The sequence below is a fragment of the Ranitomeya variabilis genome, chromosome 4 (genome assembly GCF_051348905.1).
Source record: "Ranitomeya variabilis isolate aRanVar5 chromosome 4, aRanVar5.hap1, whole genome shotgun sequence".
NCBI lineage: Eukaryota > Metazoa > Chordata > Amphibia > Anura > Dendrobatidae > Ranitomeya > Ranitomeya variabilis.
The window spans coordinates 733,443,654-733,462,156 of record NC_135235.1 but is presented as its reverse complement, the minus strand read 5'-3'; the positions used below and the strand labels follow the sequence as shown (position 1 = coordinate 733,462,156).

Genomic DNA, 18,503 nt, shown 5'->3' with positions numbered 1-18,503 from the left:
TTCGCTTTTGCTGAAGTAGACAGGTCATCTGAAAGATCCAAGTGAACTGAACCAGTACTAGGACATTGACAGCTGGCATCAAGTAACGATCTGAGTGGAATTAAATAGAGCAGCCAGCCAAGGCCTAAACGAGGTCAGCTGGGGAAGGAACCTCAGAACCAGCAGCTCCACTCACAGCCACCAGAGGGAGTCCATGAACAGAACTCGCCGAAGTACCATTCATAACCACAGGAGGGAGTTCGAGAACAGAATTCACAACAGTACCCCCCCCCTTGAGGAGGGGTCACCGAACCCTCACCAGAGCCTCCAGGCCGATCCGGACGAGCCAAATGAAAGGCACGAACAAGATCGGCAGCATGAACATCAGAGGCAACCACCCAGCAATTATCCTCCTGACCATAACCTTTCCACTTGACTAGGTACTGAAGTTTCCGTCTCGAAACACGAGAATCCAAAATCTTCTCCACCACATACTCCAACTCCCCCTCAACCAACACCGGGGCAGGAGGATCAACGGAGGGAACCATAGGAGCCACATATCTCCGCAATAACGACCTATGGAACATATTATGGATGGCGAAAGAAGCTGGAAGGTCCAAACGAAATGACACAGGATTAAGAATTTCAGAAATCTTATAAGGACCAATGAAACGAGGCTTAAACTTAGTAGACGAAACCTTCATAGGAACATAATGAGACGACAACCAAACCAAATCCCCAACACGAAGTCGGGGACCAACACAGCGACGGCGGTTAGCGAAACGTTGAGCCTTCTCCTGGGACAATGTCAAATTGTCCACTACGTGAGTTCAAATTTGCTGCAACCTGTCCACCACAGAATCCACACCAGGACAGTCCGAAGGCTCAACCTGCCCTGAAGAAAAATGAGGGTGGAAACCAGAATTACAGAAAAAGGGCGAAACCAAAGTGGCCGAGCTGGCCCGATTATTAAGGGCGAACTCAGCCAAAGGGAAGAAGGACACCCAATCATCCTGATCAGCAGAAACAAAGCATCTCAGATATGTTTCCAAAGTCTGATTGGTTCGTTCAGTTTGGCCATTTGTCTGAGGATGGAAAGATGAAGAAAAAGACAAATCAATGCCCATCTTAGCACAAAAGGACCGCCAAAATCTTGAAACAAACTGGGAGCCTCTGTCTGACACGATGTTCTCCGGAATGCCATGTAAACGAACCACATGCTGGAAAAACAATGGAACCAAATCAGAGGAGGAAGGCAATTTAGGCAAAGGTACCAAATGGACCATCTTAGAGAAGCGATCACAAACCACCCAGATAACTGACATCCTCTGAGAGACAGGGAGATCTGAAATAAAATCCATGGAAATATGCGTCCAGGGCCTCTTCGGGACCGGCAAGGGCAAAAGCAACCCACTGGCGCGGGAACAGCAAGGCTTGGCCCGCGCACAAGTCCCACAGGACTGCACAAAAGAACGCACATCCCGTGACAAAGAAGGCCACCAAAAGGATCTAGCCACCAAATCTCTGGTACCAAAGATTCCAGGATGACCAGCCAACACCGAACAATGAACCTCAGAGATAACTCTACTAGTCCATCTATCGGGGACAAACAGCTTCTCCGCTGGGCAACGGTCAGGTCTATCAGCCTGAAACTCCTGCAGTACCCGCCGCAAATCAGGGGAGATGGCAGACAAAACTACCCCCTCTTTGAGAATACCAGCCGGTTCAGGAACTCCCGGAGAATCAGGCACAAAACTCATTGAAAGGGCATCAGCCTTCACATTCTTAGAATCCGGAAGGTACGAAACCACAAAATTGAAGCGGAAGAAAAACAGCGACCATCGAGCCTGTCTAGGATTCAACCGCTTGGCAGACTCGAGATAAGTCAGATTCTTCTGATCCGTCAGCTCCTGAAAAGCCTCAATGGCCGCAGAGGACCAATTGACCACATCAGCACCTTTCTTGGTCAAATCAGTCAATGGTTTAACAACACTAGAAAAATTAGCGATGAAGCGACGGTAAAAATTAGCAAAGCCCAGGAATTTCTGAAGGCTCTTCACAGAAGTAGGCTGAGTCCAATCATAAATGGCCTGAACTTTAACAGGGTCCATCTCGATAGTAGAAGGGGAAAAAAATGAAGCCCAAAAATGAAACCTTCTGAACTCCAAAGAGACATTTAGACCCCTTCAAAAACAAGGAATTAGCACGAAGGACCTGGAACACCATTCTGACCTGCTTCACATGAGACTCCCAATCGTCCGAAAAGACCAAAATATCATGCAAATATACAATCATGAATCTATCCAGGTACTTTCGGAAGATGTCATGCATAAAGGACTGAAACACAGATGGAGCATTAGAAAGCCCGAATGGCATCACCAAGTACTCAAAATGGCCCTCGGGCGTATTAAATGCTGTTTTCCATTCGTCGCCCCATTTAATACGCACAAGATTATACACCCCTCGAAGATCTATCTTGGTGAACCAACTAGCCCCCTTAATCCGAGCAAACAAATCAGACAGTAGCGGCAAAGGGTACTGAAATTTGACGGTGATTTTATTAAGAAGGCGGTAATCTATACAAGGTCTCAGAGAACCATCCTTCTTGGCCACAAAAAAGAACCCTGCTCCCAACGGTGACGACGACGGGCGAATATGCCCTTTCTCCAAGGACTCCTTTATATAACTCCGCATTGCAGCGTGTTCTGGCACAGATAAATTGAACAGTCGGCCCTTCGGAAACTTACTACCAGGAATCAAATTAATAGCACAATCGCAATCCCTATGAGGAGGTAGGGCACTGGATTTGGGCTCATCAAATACATCCCGGTAATCTGACAAGAACTCAGGGACTTCAGAAGGATGGGAAGACGAAATAGACAACAATGGGACATCCTCATGTACCCCTTGACAACCCCAACTGGATACAGACATTGATTTCAAATCCAATACTGGATTATGGACCTGTAGCCATGGCAAACCCAAAACGACCACATCATGCAGATTATGCAACACCAAAAAGCGAATATCCTCCTGATGTGCAGGAGCCATGCACATGGTCAATTGAGTCCAGTACTGAGGCTTATTCTTGGCCAAAGGTGTAGCATCAATTCCTCTCAATGGAATAGGATACTGTAAGGGCTCCAAGAAAAAACCACAGCGCCTGGCAAACTCCAAGTCCATCAAATTCAGGGCAGCGCCTGAATCCACAAATGCCATAACAGAATAGGATGACAAAGAGCAAATCAGAGTAACGGACAAAAGAAACTTTGGCTGTACCGTACCAATGGCGGCAGACCTAGCGAACCGTTTAGTGCGCCTAGGACAATCAGAGATAGCATGAGTGGAGTCACCACAGTAAAAACACAGCCCATTCCGACGTCTGTACTCTTGCCGTTCAGCTCTGTTCAAGTTCCTGTCACACTGCATAGGCTCAGGCCTCTGCTCAGAAAACACCGCCAAATGGTGCACATTTTTGCGCTCTCGTAAGCGTCGATCGATCTGAATGGCCAAGGACATAGACTCATTCAGACCAGCAGGCGTGGGGAATCCCACCATAACATCCTTAACCCCTTCCCGACATTTGACGTACTATACAGTCGAGGTGGGGTGGGCCCGTATGACCACCGACGGGATAGTACGTCATATGCGATCGCGGCCGTGTGTCGGCTGCATATCGCAGCTGACATCTGGCACTATGTGCTAGGAGCGGCCACGGACCCCGGCACATTAACCCCCGGCACACCGCGATCAAATGGTGTCACTTGTGGGGGGGTTGTACTGTTTGGGTACATCAGGGGCTCTGCAAATGCAACGTGACGACTGCAGACCAATCCATTTAAGTCTGCATTCCAAATGGCGCTCCTTCCCTTCCGAGCTCTGTCATGCGCCCAAACAGTGGTTCCCCCTCACATAGGGGGTATCAGCGTACTAAGGACAAATTGGACAACAACTTTTGTGGTCTATTTTATCCTGTTACCTTTGTGAAAATACAAAACTGGGGGCTAAAAAAATCATTTTTGTGAAAAAAAAAAGAATTTTTATTTTCACGGCTTTGCGTTATAAACTGTAGTGAAACACCTGGGGGTTCAAAGTTCTCACAACACATCTAGATAAGTTCCTTGGGAGGTCTAGATTCCAATATGGGGTCACTTGTGGGGGGTTTGTACTGTTTGGGTACATCAGGGGCTCTGCAAATGCAACGTGACGCCTGCAGACTAATCCATTTAAGTCTGAATTCCAAATGGCGCTCCTTCCCTTCCGAGCTCTGTCATGCGCCCAAACAGTGGTTCCCCCCCACATAGGGGGTATCAGCGTACTCAGGACAAATTGGACAACAACTTTTGGGGTCTATTTTATCCTGTTACCCTTGTAAAAATACAAAGCTGGGGGCTAAAAAAATCATTTTTGTGAAAAAAAATGTTTTATTTTTACGGCTCTGCATTATAAACTTCTGTGAAGCACTTGGTGGGTCAAAGTGCTCACTACACCTCTAGATAAGTTCCTTAGGGGGTCTAATTTCCAAAATGGTGTCACTTGTGGGGGGTTTCAATGTTTAGGCACATCAGGGGCTCTCCAAACGCAACATGGCGTCCCATCTCAATTCCAGTCAATTTTGCATTGAAAAGTCAAATGGCGCTCTGTTGTGAATTTGGATTCTGGGCTCCCCCGGTGGCTACTGGTGGAATTGAACTTGTGACATCATCTTCCCTGTTCACCTGTTCTGATTAGATCTGGGTGTCGCTATATAACCTGGCTTCTCTGTTAGATGCTTGCCGGTCAACAATGTTATCAGAAGCCTCTCTGTGCTTGTTCCTGCTCCCAGACATCTACTAGATAAGTTGGACATTCGTCCATGTTTTGTTTTTGTATTTTGGTTCCAGTTCACAGCTGCAGTTTCGTTACTGTGTCTGGAAAGCTCTTGTTGATCAGGAATTGCCACTCTGGTATTATGAGTTAATGCCAGAGTCCTAAAGTAATTTCTGGATGTGTTTTGTTAGGGTTTTCTACTGACCATGAAAGTATGCTTTCTGTCTTCTGCTATCTAGAAAGCGGACCTCAAATTTGCTAAAACTATTTTCCTGCTGCGTTTGTTGTTTCATCTCATATCACCGCCAATATATGTGGGGGGCCTCTGTCTCCTTTTTGGGCATTTCTCTAGAGGTGAGTCAGGTCTTATATTTCCCTCTGCTAGCATTATTTAGTTCTCCGGCCGGCGCTGGGCATATAGGGATAAAAAGTAGGACATGCTACCTGGCTACTTCTAGATGATGCGGTAGGTTTAGTTCATGGTCAGTATAGTTACATCTTCCAAGAGCTTGTTCCTATTGAGGCTTATGCTAGTTCTCTGGCCATGGAGATCATGACAGTTTGACCGGCCCACTAAAGGGTTAAAATCCTTGGCTGAGAAAGGAGAGAAATAAGAAGTCTGCTGAAAATTTTTTTTTTTTTTTTTTTTTTTTTTTTTCTCTAGTAGTTAGTGTGCTCTTAATTGGATCACTTGCCAGTCTGTCTATGCTGCAGTCTTTCTTTTTTTTCTCTCTCCTTCTAATCTTTGAATGGCTCTATGTTCACCTGTCTATAATGGATCTACAGAGTGTAACTGCAGGTTTGAATAATCTCGCCACGAAAGTGCAAAGTTTGCAGGATTTTGTTGTTCATGCTCCGGTATCAGAGCCGAGAATTCCTTTGCCGGAATTCTTCTCAGGGAATAGATCTAGCTTTCAGAATTTTAGAAATAATTGTAAGTTATTTTTGTCCCTGAAATCTCGTTCTGCTGGAGACCCTGCACAGCAGGTTGGGATTGTGATTTCCTTGCTCCGCGGCGACCCTCAAGATTGGGCTTTTGCATTGGCACCAGGGGATCCTGCGTTGCGCAATGTGGATGCGTTTTTTCTGGCCTTGGGCTTGCTGTATGAGGAACCTCATTTGGAACTTCAGGCAGAAAAAACTTTGATGTCCCTATCGCAGGGGCAAGATGAAGCTGAAATTTACTGCCAAAAATTCCGTAAATGGTCTGTGCTTACTCAGTGGAATGAGTGTGCCTTGGCGGCTACTTTCAGAGAGGGTCTTTCTGATGCCATTAAGGATGTTATGGTGGGGTTCCCTGTGCCTGCAAGTCTGAATGAGTCCATGACAATGGCCATTCAGATCGATAGGCGTCTGCGGGAGCGCAAACCAGTGCACCATCTGGCGGTGTCCACTGAGAAGACGCCAGAAAACATGCAGTGTGATAGAATTCTGTCCAGAAGCGAGCGGCAGAATTTTAGACGGAAAAATGGGTTGTGTTTCTATTGTGGGGATTCTACTCATGTTATATCAGCATGCTTTAAGCGTACTAAAAAGCTTGATAAATCCGTTCCCATTGGCACTTTACAGTCTAAATTTATTTTGTCTGTGACCCTGATTTGCTCTTTGTCATCTATTACTACGGACGCCTATATCGACTCTGGCGCCGCTTTGAGTCTTATGGATTGGTCCTTTGCCAATCGTTGTGGGTATGATTTAGAGCCTTTGGAGACTCTTATTCCTCTGAAGGGGATTGACTCCACCCCATTGGCTAATAATAAACCACAATACTGGACACAAGTGACTATGTGTATTAATCCGGATCACCAGGAGACTATTCGTTTTCTGGTGCTGTATAATCTACATGATGATTTGGTGCTGGGATTGCCATGGCTGCAGTCTCACAACCCAGTCCTTGACTGGAGAGCTATGTCTGTGTTGAGCTGGGGATGTAAGGGGACTCATGGGGACGTACCTTTGGTGTCCATTTCATCATCTATTCCCTCTGAAATCCCTGAGTTCCTGTCTGATTATCGTGACGTCTTTGAAGAACCCAAGCTGGGTTCACTACCTCCGCACCGTGAGTGCGATTGTGCTATAGATTTAATTCCGGGTAGTAAATACCCAAAGGGTCGTTTATTTAATCTGTCTGTGCCTGAACATACTGCTATGCGAGAATATATAAAGGAGTCCTTGGAAAAGGGACATATTCGTCCATCGTCATCTCCCTTAGGAGCCGGTTTTTTCTTTGTGTCAAAAAAAGACGGCTCTTTGAGACCATGTATTGATTATCGGCTTTTGAATAAAATCACGGTTAAATATCAATACCCATTGCCGTTGCTGACTGATTTGTTTGCTCGCATAAAGGGGGCCAAGTGGTTCTCTAAGATTGATCTCCGTGGGGCGTATAATTTGGTGCGGATCAGGCAGGGGGATGAGTGGAAAACCGCATTTAATACGCCCGAGGGCCACTTTGAGTATTTGGTGATGCCTTTTGGTCTTTCTAATGCCCCTTCAGTCTTCCAGTCCTTTATGCATGATATTTTCCGCGATTTTTTGGATAAATTTATGATAGTGTATCTGGATGATATTCTGATTTTTTCGGATGATTGGGACTCTCATGTCCGGCAAGTTAAGAGGGTTTTTCAGGTTTTGCGGTCTAATTCTCTGTGTGTCAAGGGTTCTAAGTGCGTTTTTGGGGTTCAGAGAATTTCCTTTTTGGGATATATTTTTTCTCCCTCTTCCATTGAGATGGATCCTGTCAAGGTTCAAGCTATTTGTGATTGGACGCAGCCCTCTTCTCTTAAAAGTCTTCAGAAATTTTTGGGCTTTGCCAACTTTTATCGTCGATTTATTTCTGGTTTTTCGGATGTCGTTAAGCCATTGACCGATTTGACTAGACAGGGTGCTGATGTTGCTAATTGGTCCCCTGATGCTGTGGAGGCCTTTCAGGAGCTTAAGCGCCGTTTTTCTTCTGCCCCTGTGTTGCGTCAGCCTGATGTGACTCTTCCTTTTCAGGTTGAGGTCGACGCTTCTGAGATCGGGGCTGGGGCAGTGTTGTCGCAGAAAAGTTCTGACTGCGCCGTGATGAGGCCTTGTGCCTTCTTTTCCCGTAAATTTTCGCCCGCTGAGCGGAATTATGATGTTGGGAATCGGGAGCTTTTGGCCATGAAGTGGGCGTTTGAGGAGTGGCGCCATTGGCTCGAGGGGGCCAGACATCAGGTGGTGGTATTGACTGACCACAAAAATTTGATCTATCTTGAGACCGCCAGGCGCCTGAATCCTAGACAGGCGCGCTGGTCATTATTTTTCTCTCGGTTTAAATTTTGTGGTATCGTACCTACCGGGTTCTAAGAATGTTAAGGCGGATGCCCTTTCTAGGAGTTTTGAGCCTGATTCACCCGGCAACTCTGACCCCACAGGTATTCTTAAGGAGGGAGTTATCTTGTCAGCCGTTTCTCCAGACCTGCGGCGGGCCTTGCAGGAGTTTCAGGCGGATAGACCGGATCGTTGTCCGCCTGATAGGTTGTTTGTTCCTGATGATTGGACCAGTAGAGTCATCTCTGAGGTACATTCTTCTGCATTGGCAGGTCATCCTGGAATTTTTGGTACCAGGGATTTGGTGGCAAGATCCTTCTGGTGGCCTTCCCTGTCACGAGATGTGCGAGGCTTTGTGCAGTCTTGTGACGTTTGTGCTCGGGCCAAGCCTTGTTGTTCTCGGGCTAGTGGATTATTGTTGCCCTTGCCTATTCCTAAGAGGCCTTGGACACACATCTCGATGGATTTTATTTCAGATCTGCCTGTTTCTCAGAAGATGTCTGTCATCTGGGTGGTGTGTGACCGTTTTTCTAAGATGGTCCATTTGGTTCCCCTGCCCAAATTGCCTTCTTCTTCCGAGTTGGTGCCCCTGTTTTTTCAAAATGTTGTTCGTTTGCATGGTATTCCTGAGAATATCGTTTCTGACAGAGGAACCCAATTTGTGTCTAGATTTTGGCGGGCATTCTGTGCTAGGATGGGCATAGATTTGTCTTTTTCGTCTGCTTTTCACCCTCAGACTAATGGCCAGACCGAGCGGACTAATCAGACCCTGGAGACATATCTGAGGTGTTTTGTGTCTGCTGACCAGGATGATTGGGTTGCTTTTTTGCCATTGGCGGAGTTCGCCCTCAATAATCGGGCCAGCTCTGCCACTTTGGTGTCCCCGTTTTTCTGTAATTCGGGGTTCCACCCTCGATTTTCCTCCGGTCAGATGGAATCCTCGGATTGTCCTGGAGTGGATGCGGTGGTGGAGAGATTGCATCATATCTGGGGGCAGGTGATGGACAATTTAAAGTTGTCCCAGGAGAAGACTCAGCTTTTTGCCAACCGTCACCGTCGTGTTGGTCCTCGGCTTTGTGTTGGAGATTTGGTGTGGTTGTCTTCTCGTTTTGTCCCTATGAGGGTCTCATCTCCTAAGTTTAAGCCTCGGTTCATCGGTCCGTATAAAATATTGGAGATTCTTAACCCTGTTTCCTTCCGTTTGGACCTCCCTGCATCCTTTTCTATTCATAACGTTTTTCATCGGTCGTTATTGCGCAGGTATGAGGCACCGGTTGTGCCTTCCGTTGAGCCTCCTGCTCCGGTGTTGGTTGAGGGTGAGTTGGAGTACGTTGTGGAAAAAATCCTAGACTCCCGTGTTTCCAGACGGAGACTCCAGTATCTGGTCAAGTGGAAGGGATACGGCCAGGAGGATAATTCTTGGGTCACTGCATCTGATGTTCATGCCTCTGATCTGGTTCGTGCCTTTCATAGGGCCCATCCTGATCGCCCTGGTGGTTCTGGTGAGGGTTCGGTGCCCCCTCCTTGAGGGGGGGGTACTGTTGTGAATTTGGATTCTGGGCTCCCCCGGTGGCTACTGGTGGAATTGAACTTGTGACATCATCTTCCCTGTTCACCTGTTCTGATTAGATCTGGGTGTCGCTATATAACCTGGCTTCTCTGTTAGATGCTTGCCGGTCAACAATGTTATCAGAAGCCTCTCTGTGCTTGTTCCTGCTCCCAGACATCTACTAGATAAGTTGGACATTCGTCCATGTTTTGTTTTTGTATTTTGGTTCCAGTTCACAGCTGCAGTTTCGTTACTGTGTCTGGAAAGCTCTTGTTGATCAGGAATTGCCACTCTGGTATTATGAGTTAATGCCAGAGTCCTAAAGTAATTTCTGGATGTGTTTTGTTAGGGTTTTCTACTGACCATGAAAGTATGCTTTCTGTCTTCTGCTATCTAGAAAGCGGACCTCAAATTTGCTAAAACTATTTTCCTGCTGCGTTTGTTGTTTCATCTCATATCACCGCCAATATATGTGGGGGGCCTCTGTCTCCTTTTTGGGCATTTCTCTAGAGGTGAGTCAGGTCTTATATTTCCCTCTGCTAGCATTATTTAGTTCTCCGGCCGGCGCTGGGCATATAGGGATAAAAAGTAGGACATGCTACCTGGCTACTTCTAGATGATGCGGTAGGTTTAGTTCATGGTCAGTATAGTTACATCTTCCAAGAGCTTGTTCCTATTGAGGCTTATGCTAGTTCTCTGGCCATGGAGATCATGACAGCGCTCCTTCCCTTCCAAGCTCTGCCATGCGCCCAAACAGTGGTTTACCCCCACATATGGGGTATCAGCGTACTCAGGACAAATTGGACAACATTTTTTGGGGTCCAATTTCTTCTTTTACCCTTGGGAAAATAAAAAATTGGGGGCGAAAAGATCATTTTTGTGAAAAAAATATGATTTTTTATTTTTACGGCTCTGCATTATAAACTTCTGTGAAGCACTTGGTGGGTCAAAGTGCTCACCACACATCTAGATAAGTTCCTTAGGGGGTCTACTTTCCAAAATGGTGTCACTTGTAGGGGGTTTCAATGTTTAGGCACATCATGGGCTCTCCAAACGCAACATGGCGTCCCATCTCAATTCCAGTCAATTTTGCATTGAAAAGTCAAATGGCGCTCCTTTCCTTCCGAGCTCTGCCATGCGCCCAAACAGTGGTTTACCCCCACATATGGGGTATCAGTGTACTCTGGACAAATTGTACAACAACTTTAGGGGTCCATTTTCTCCTGTTACCCTTGGTAAAATAAAACAAATTGGAGCTGCAATAAATTTTGTGTGAAAAAAAATTAAATGTTCATTTTTATTTAAACATTCCAAAAATTCCTGTGAAACACCTGAAGGGATAATAAACTTCTTGAATGTGGTTTTGAGCACCTTCAGGGGTGCAGTTTTTAGAATGGTGTCACACTTGGGTATTTTCTATCATATAGACCCCTCAAAATGACTCCAAATGAGATGTGGTCCCTAAAAAAAAATGGTGTTGTAAAAATGAGACATTTCTGGTCAACTTTTAACCCTTATAACTCCCTAACAAAAAAAATTTTGGTTCCAAAATTGTGCTGATGTAAAGTAGACATGTGGGAAATGTTACTTATTAAGTATTTTGGGTGACATATGTCTGTGATTTAAGGGCATAAAAATTCAAAGTTGGAAAATTGCGAAATTTTCAAAATTTTTGCCAAATTTCCGTTTTTTTCACAAATAAAGTTATATCAAATAAATTTTACCACTAACATGAAGTACAATATGTCACGAGAAAACAGTGTCAGAATCGCCAAGATCCGTTCAACCGTTCCAGAGTTATAACCTCATAAAGGGACAGTGGTCAGAATTGTAAAAATTGGCCCGGTCATTAACGTGCAAACCACCCTTGGGGGTGAAGGGGTTAAGGGCTTCAGAAAGACCCTTTCTGAAAATTGCCGCCAGGGCACATTCATTCCACTGAGTAAGCACAGACCACTTTCTAAACTTCTGACAATATACCTCCGCTTCATCCTGACCCTGACACAAAGCCAGCAAAATTTTCTCTGCCTGATCCACTGAATCTGGTTCATCATAAAGCAATCCTAGCGCCAGAAAAAAACGCATCTACATTACGCAATGCAGGATCTCCTGGCGCAAGGGAAAATGCCCAGTCTTGAGGGTCGCCACGCAGCAAAGAAATAATGATTTTTACTTGCTGAATGGGGTCACCAGAGGAGCGGGGTTTCAAAGCAAAAAACAGTCTACAATTATTTTTGAAATTCAGGAACTTAGATCTATCCCCAGAAAACAAATCAGGAATTGGAATTCTGGGTTCTAACATCGGGTTCTGAAGTACATAATCTTGAATGCCTTGTACCCTTGCAGTGAGTTGATCCACACAAGAGGACAGACCTTGAATGTTCATATCTACACCTGTGTCCTGAACCACCCAGAGATTTAGGGGAATGTTATGATCCTGGTGGTAGGATCTCAAACTGACCTGACACATATGACCAGAATATAGGACAAGTTCTGGGGATGTGGAAACTATACTGACCGCAATCCTGATCCTATCCACACACACTAAAGGTAGCCGTGGAGCGTTCCTAAAAAAAATCCTAGACGCCTCGTTCACAGCCTGAGAAACTGACTACCCCTAGAGAGAAAGCAAAGACCTCGCTTGCCTCAGAGAAATAACCCCAAAGTATTTAGACAGCCCCCCACAAATAATAACGGTGAGTTAAGGGGAAAACACAAACGTAGAAATGAAACAGGTTAAGCAAAGGAGGCCCGCTAACACTAGATAGAAGAAAATAGATAGGAGTCTGTGCGGTCAGTACAAAAACTATCAAAAATAAACCACGCAGAGAATACAAGAACCCTCACACCGACTCACGATGCGAGGGGCACACTCTGCACCCCAGAACTAACCAGCAAGCGAAAAATCACATAATAGCAAGCACGACTGAACTCATTATATACTGAGAAACATTTTCAAGGAAATAATGAGCAAGAGTAACAAAAAGAACTTAGCTTCTCCGGAAGGAGACATGTCACAAGGAATATCCAGGAGAGCACAAAATCATGACTGAATACACCGACAGCAGGCAACAAGTGAAGGCCCAGGAGAAACTAAATAGGGAAGGTCATAGCAGGAAGTGAGGCAACTGAACCCTGCTACAGACCCGCAGTAATGCTAAAGGCCACCAGAGGGAGCCCAGACGGAATTCACAACAGGGGAAAAGAGAAACAAAACACACTGCAGAGAAAAAAAAAATGGTCTCAGGACTTCTCTTATCCCTCTATTGAGATGCATTAACACTTTACGGGCCAGCTGTACTGTTATGATTGAACTGGTGGTTAGGAGCACTAGAAATGACCAGATGAGCAAACTAGTAATACAGGACGAGCTCTGGGAAGTGGGAGCTCTGCTGACCGCAACCCCTAATCCTATCACAACAACTAGAAATAGCCGTGGAGCGTTCCTGACTCTGCCTAGACACCTCTTCACAGCCTAAGAGCTAACTACCCCTAAAGATAGAAAATACAGCCTACCTTGCCTCAGAGAAATTCCCCAAAGAAAAAGGCAGCCCCCCACACATATTGACTGTGAGTTAAGATGGAAGTCACAAACACAGGAATGAAATAGGTTTCAGCAAAGGAGGCCAGGCTTAACTAGACAGACTGAGGATAGAAAAGGTATCTTTGCGGTCAGCATAAAAAACTAACAAAAAAACCACGCAGAGTGTGCAAAAGAGAGCACCGCACCGACTCACGGCGCGGTGGTGCCACTCTGCATCCCAGAGCTTCCAGCTAACAAGACAAAATCATAATAGCAAGCTGGACAAAAACACAGTGGTAACAAATAAGCTAGCAGGGACTTCGCTTTTGCTGAAGTAGACAGGTCATCTGAAAGATCCAAGTGAACTGAACCAGTACTAGGACATTGACAGCTGGCATCAAGTAACGATCTGAGTGGAATTAAATAGAGCAGCCAGCCAAGGCCTAAACGAGGTCAGCTGGGGAAGGAACCTCAGAACCAGCAGCTCCAATCACAGCCATCAGAGGGAGTCCATGAACAGAACTCGCCGAAGTACCATTCATAACCACAGGAGGGAGTTCGAGAACAGAATTCACAATACTCACCCTGGCATGGAATTGCGCACAATTTAGACTTTGATTGCACATCCCCCTTCTAGCACTTCAGCCATAGGGCACGACGAGCAGAATTAACAAGACCAGCTGACCTTGCCGCCAGGTGTAGGGAATCCACAGAAGCATTGGCTAGATATTCTGTAGCTCCCCTGATCAATGTAATAGAGGACAACAGCCTCTCTCTAGACAATCCATTCTTGATCTGTTCCTCCAGCTTGTCCACCCAAACAAGTAGAAAAATTCACAGCAAATACGATTTGTTGGGAAAATGATCAAAAAAGCCGATTCACAGAAAAAATCCCAATTATTAAAAAATACCTTTTATTCTTATTTATGTTTAAAAACTGGTGCAGACAAAACCATCACCAAAGCAAAACGTCTATTAAAGAAAAGCCCTAGGGGGGTGCCTAACCCTATGGGCCTATCACTATACTGCACCCTACCTGGCAGCGGAGGTTGGCACCCTATTTCCTACGCAATGGCGCCCGCGCTCACCGTCGGCTATCCCTTCTATTCTAACTATCCCTATAGGGAAGGTTTAGAAAGGCAGTTAAATTCCCTAATTCTGCATAAAAGGTTATGGGCCTGAGGATATGATTTTTGGAGACCAAAAAATATACTGAATTGCCCCATTCTGATCCTGCCTCATAGCGGGGGTTGGCACCCTAGATTTCTTTGCAACATTTTGCGCCTCCACTCCGACGGCTGTCCCAATGCTGACCCTGATAGAGAGATCTTAAGGTGCAAAAAATAATGTAGCAAAAAAATATTGATGGGCTTACAGTTGCTGGAAAAGCACATTAATGATTATCTATTAAATTTAATAATGATTATCTGACAATTTTCATAAATCTAATCCCACTAATGAATGTCAAGATGTCTTCTATAATGACAAAAACAAAGAGGATAAGAAAGAACAGGGGCCCCTCTTTCATAAAGATAACCACTATGCACGCTATCCAGAGGGGATCCACCCTGTGTGTCTGTGACTACATCGTTATGCCACAGGATATTTGACATCACCAAGCTAAGTAGCAGACTTTAACAAAATGTGTATTTACTCCTGATGAACCTCGGTGTTGAGGGGAAACGCGTCGAGCTTTATTCTATATACACATGTCCTTTTGCAATATGTTGGGCTCATAAGCTTTGGTTGTTTTTTTGGCACTAAGTATCATTATGGGGAGAACATGTCCCAAGTGGTTATCTTTAGGAAATAGGGGCCCCTGTTCTTTCTTATCCTCATTGTTTTTATCATTATAGAAGACATCTTGACATTCATTAATGGGATTACATTTATGAAAATTGTCAGATAATCATTATTAAATTTGCTAGATAATCATTAATGTGCTTTTCCAGCAACTGTAAGCCCATCAATATTTTTTTTGCACATGAGCACCTTAAGATCTCGCTATCAGGGTGTCACACTCACGCCCTGACTGGTGGGTGTCAGCTCGGGGGGTTTGTGGCCCCACTGTGCCACGAACCAGACTACCCTGGAAGGGGCGAGACTATGACAGCTGCCTTGGTCTTCACTGGAGCCTCTGATGGTGCGGTCAGGCTTGTGCAGCAGGCAGCTGCCATGTGCTACTCCAGGGTGGTGTCTGGCTGTGGCTGCTGATCCCACTTGGGAAACAGAAACACTATGACAGGTGCGGGCATCAGGCAGGACTGGCAGATGAGCACGGATGAAACTCAGACGAGTAGGCTGGCACAGCTGAGACACAGCTGGCAGAGACACAGGGCTAGCAGGCACGGCAGAGACACAGGGCTGGCAGGCACGGCAGAGACACAGGGCTGGCAGGTACGGCAGAGACACAGGGCTGGCAGGTTTACGGCAGAGACACAGGGCTGGCAGGTATGGCAGAGACACAGGGCTGGCAGGTACGGCAGAGACACAGGGCAGGTTGGTGTGTTGTATGAAGGAACAGGTAGGGTCCTGTTCACACAGGAGGTGCAGGTATGGATATGATGTATGAAGGATCAGGTTGGGACCTGTTCACACAGGAGGTGAAGGTAAGGAAACAAGCAGGAAGGAATGAAGTATGAAGGAACAGGTTGGGCCCTGTTCACACAGGAAGAGAACCGCAAGGCTGCGGATAGGAGCGGTAGAGCAGCAAGAGATAGCTCAGCAACAGAAGCTAAGCAGAGCGGAACCGCAAGAAATGCGGAGAGGAGCTGCAGCAAGAGATTACTGCAGCAACAGGAGCGGAGCAGAGTAGAACGGAGCAGAACCGCAGGAGTGCGGAGCAGAGGTAAAGCTGCAAGAGACACAAGGGTAGAACCACCTAGTGCAGAGCCAAGAGCAGAGTGAAGGCACAGAGTGCAGAGACAAGATCCAAGAGCAGAGTGAAGGCACAGAGTGCAGAGGGAAGAGCAGAGTGAAGGCACAGAGTGCAGAGCCAAGAGCAGAGTGAAGGCACAGAGTGCAGAGCTAAGTGCAAAGTGAAGGCACAGAGTGCAAAGACAAGAGCAAAGCAAGGTCGCAGAGTGCGGAGCCGAGAGCAGAGCAGAGAGACACTGCAGGGAAAGAAACCACAGACAAGGAGACAGAGATAGGACAAAGTTCAGACAAGGTAATGGAACAAGACAAGGTACAAGAACAAAGACACAGGGACCAGAATATTCAGCCTCCTGGAGGACAGACAAACAAGATACAAGGCAAAGCAAGGAGAACAGCCTTCAGAGAAGGCAAAACACAAAGCAAGGCCTGGCAGCTCAGAAGCAAAACACAAACTGAGTTAACACATTGCACAGGCCCAGTCCACTGGGTGGAGCTGCACTAAATACTGGAGGCCTCTTCGTAATTGGTCAGGAACAGATTAGACAGGTGCACCCGATTCCTATGAGAACCAGAGAGTTCAGGAACCGCCCCCATATGCACACAGCCAGGAAGCATGCAGAGAGCAGAGGCACAGAATATGGAGCTGGCAAGAAACAGAAACCACAACATGACCTGGAGCAGTGGGTAAGATAGTGTGAGAGATGAGAGGCCATGCCGTGATGCCAGCAGAGTTGTTGGACAGGGTCAGCATTGGGACAGCCGTCGAGGAGTGGGGGTGCCACGTCGCAAAGAAATCTAGGATGCAAACCCCCGCTGTGAGGCAGGATCAGAATAGGGGCAATTCAGTATATTTTTTGGCCTCCAAAAGTCATATCCTCAGGCCCATAGCCTTATATGCAGAATTAGGGAATGTAACTGTCTTTCTACCCCTTCCCTATAGGGATAGTTAGAATAGAAGGGATAGCCGACGGTGAGCGGGGGCGCCATTGCGCAGGAAATAGGGTGCCAACCTCCGCTGCCCCGTAGGGTACAGTATAGTGATAGGCCCATAGGGTTAGGCATCCCCCTAGGGCTTTTCTTTAATAGACGTTTTTTCTTTGGTGATGGTTTTGTCTGCACCAGTTTTTAAACATAAATAAGAATAAAAGGTATTTTTTAATAATTGGGATTTTTTTTGTGAATCCACTCAAACAAGTATTGACCTTGCTGTACATGTGCTGGATATAGCTGGTCTAAAGGCTCTGGTGCAGGACTCCCATGATCTTTTAAGTAATGTATCTGCTTTGCGGTCTAGAGGGTCAGATAGGACCCCAGAATCTTCTACAGACAGGACAGAATGCCTAGAAGTCAAGGCCACTACGGAGTCCACCATGAGAATCTTGGACCAAGCTGTCAGGTTATCATCCTCAAAGGTACAAAGGGATACCTCCTCCTGGAAAATGAAGAGAGGAACCCTCACGCTGCCCTTGCTTGCTCCATTCCTTCCAGACGAAATCCTTCTCCAATAACGGGGAAAGCACGTCTCTTTTTCTACGAAAGAACTGCAAACATAATTTCCTGCGTAGATCTAGCCTCTGTCGCCTCTGAAAGCCCCATGGTATTTCTAACTGATTTCACCAGGTTATCCATCTATGGGAAAACAAGATAACCCTTCTTCACCAGATGATGATGAATCAGAAGCACCAGAGGATCCAGCCTGGTCACTACCGGAAGCAGAACTGGAGACAGGGGTAACACTCCTTGCTTTGGACTTATGTTTCCTAAGGACTGAAGTTCCTCTCTTATCATTAATCATCTATCAGCGGATCTAACTGAGGACTCCTCCTCTAAAGTCTGGCTGATACAACTCTGACACAGTCTTTTAAGATAGAGGTCAGGAAGGAGTTGTGAGCACAAGGCACATTCTTTGTGCTTGGATTTTTTTAGATTTCTTAGCCTGAAGGGGAGGTACACAAAGAAGGTGAATCAGCTTAGAAGCAGAGTCATGTAACACTCACCCAGTGAAGCTGTAATGTGGTACCGGTTCTGGAAGCGGAGGCACAGAACGAGTTCTAGACGGTTCAGCTCTTTTACTCTGTACACTTTTGTCAGTGGAGTCGCCCTCTCGGGAGCCCACTGCTGCTCTTGAGATTGCTGTTCGGCAGCACTTCCACCACCTGTGGGTGCACCTTAGATTCTCCTGGAGAGGACATCTTTGGGACACATTGGCAGCAGGAGGCCGCCGGATCTTATACTTTCAGCCCGTCCATCTCCGGAACACGCCTACCCGGATCCTCAGAAGTGAACCCAAGCAATTTCGGTTCAGGAATGCTGAATAGGCACTACTGCTCATGCGTGGGCCGAAACCTGGAAGCACAGCCCGATGGAGGAGCAGGTCGGCCGATGCACGCATCCCGCTCCACAAGATGAGAGCCGGTCTGGTCCTATTGCACCGCGTGAGCCAGGACAGCCTCTTCCGGATCCTGGCCA

At 46.3% G+C, this 18,503-nt stretch overlaps 1 protein-coding gene across 2 annotated transcripts in view; it reads right to left on the bottom strand.

The window, feature by feature from the left end:
- LOC143767931 (uncharacterized) overlaps positions 1-18,503 on the bottom strand; it is a 60,687-nt gene that overhangs the window by 39,532 nt on the left and 2,652 nt on the right. The gene's annotated exons all lie outside the window — the stretch shown is intronic.